Here is a 1719-nt window from a genome sequence, read left to right as displayed (position 1 = left end):
CTCGGCCACCAAACGCACACATCAATGACCCTCACAAACCGCCCTTCACTCAACCTTTGAGTGCCCCAGCACTCAGCCCACGAACCCTGGCACTCGCCCCACAACCTCACTCTCTCGACAACAGAATATCTGTCCACCGTTCAGGAGACCGTTACAAGCACGGGGCCGACGAGCACTTCGCCTTCGGGACCCACTCTGGCACCGCAGCGAGGCAGGTTCTGCGTGCGCTCAGTGGTGCCTTTGAGATGGCGCCCGCCGGAAGTCAACATGGGGCCGCGAAGGTGAGCACGGGGCCGCGGCGCAGGCGCAGAGGGACGGCGGCCGCGCCGGTGACGTCGACGCTCCTGGGCGAGATGGCCGCGCCTTCCCCGTCTCCTCCCCTCCAGGACGGCCGCGCAGAGCAGGCGTTTAGTTTGTTCTGCGGAGGCCGGCAGTCCTAAGACGTCAGACCCCAGTCTTCTCAGGGCGCGGAGGGGACTATCCAATTAAGGAAGAGTTTGTAGCCGGCAAGGATTTCGTGTCTTGAACTTGGAGAGCGTCGACGGGCTTGCAGATGTAATTGAATGGGTAGACAGGATGCGTAGCGGAATTGCTCTGCGTGCACGAAGACTGGGAGGTAGGGAAAACCGCCGGCTCCAGCCGGCGGCCAGGCTGACAGTATATTCTAGCGCTTGAAGGACAGTAGGTCGGTATACAGACAAACAGGAAGCTGAAAAATAAATGAACGGCGATATGGGACACACACAGATACCCTGGGAGTGAAGGGGATGTATTAAGTAGGGGCTGACAGGTTGCTTTCCCTGGGTGGGCAGAGATAGCGTCACTGCTGGGAGTGTAGGCGGTGTGGGCGGGGGCCAGGTGATGGAGGGCCTCTGGCCAGGGACAGAGTTCATGTTTCATTGTGGACATGACGGGAAGCCATCGGAGGGATCATACTTTTTGAAGACCAGTCTGAAGCAATCTGGCATTACATATCCATGTTAAAAATGCACGTAGATTTGACTCATTTGTTTACTGCCTGTCTTGCCCTACTAGAATATGACCCCCACAGGAATTTGTTAAGCACCTCCTCCCTGCCGGGTAGTGTTCTAGACATTGGCGATATAGCAGGGAAGAAAACAGAGCCCCCCAAATAAACAAACATGATGGAGACAGCCTGGGTTCAAACCCCCNTCTGTTAAGTTTCCTTATCGATAAAATGGGGATAACGACAGTGCCTACCTCGTTAAGGTTCGCTGACACATGAGTTGGTAACTGTATAGGACTGAGAACTATGCCTAGAGTGTAGGAAGGTCTATGTAAGATTTTTTTCGTATTATTATTTACACAAAATTAGATTGTGTGTGTGTGTGAAAAAATGTACATGTATGTATGTGTGTGTGTATATGTAAATATAAAGATTTTAATAAGGAGAAAAAAATTTAAAATGACCTGCAGGCTGCTTTGTGGAGAACAGATTGCAGAGGGCAAGGGCAGGAACAGAGAGACCATTCAGAGAGACCAGTGAGGAGGCTCCTGCTAGCAGACACAGCAAGTGACATAACTCAATATTTCCTCTGTGTCGGGCACCGTTTGAAGCACATGACATGACCTGCCTCAGATAGTCTCCACAACAGTCCTATGTCCTCCACTTGTCAGATGAGGAAACTGAGTCCCAGAGAGATTAACTAACTTGCTCAAGGTCACACAGGTTCCTAAAGTCAGATCCATAGCTTCCAT

The 1719-nt window shown here is 52.0% G+C and overlaps 1 protein-coding gene across 1 annotated transcript in view; it reads right to left on the bottom strand.

Moving 5' to 3' along the window:
- The window catches only part of ZNF182 (zinc finger protein 182), a 51499-nt gene extending 51244 nt beyond the window's left edge, over positions 1-255 (bottom strand). Inside the window, exon 1 of the mRNA XM_008592718.1 lies at positions 156-255. The gene's annotated coding sequence lies outside the window, so the exon portion shown is untranslated. The remainder of the gene's footprint in view (positions 1-155) is intronic.
- Positions 256-1719: the final 1464 nt, after the last annotated feature.

The sequence above is a fragment of the Galeopterus variegatus genome, unplaced genomic scaffold (assembly GCF_000696425.1).
Source record: "Galeopterus variegatus unplaced genomic scaffold, G_variegatus-3.0.2 Scaffold8234, whole genome shotgun sequence".
Taxonomy (NCBI): Eukaryota; Metazoa; Chordata; class Mammalia; order Dermoptera; family Cynocephalidae; genus Galeopterus; species Galeopterus variegatus.
The sequence above is the reverse complement of the archived record's forward strand: the minus strand, read 5'-3'. Positions and strand labels throughout refer to the sequence as shown.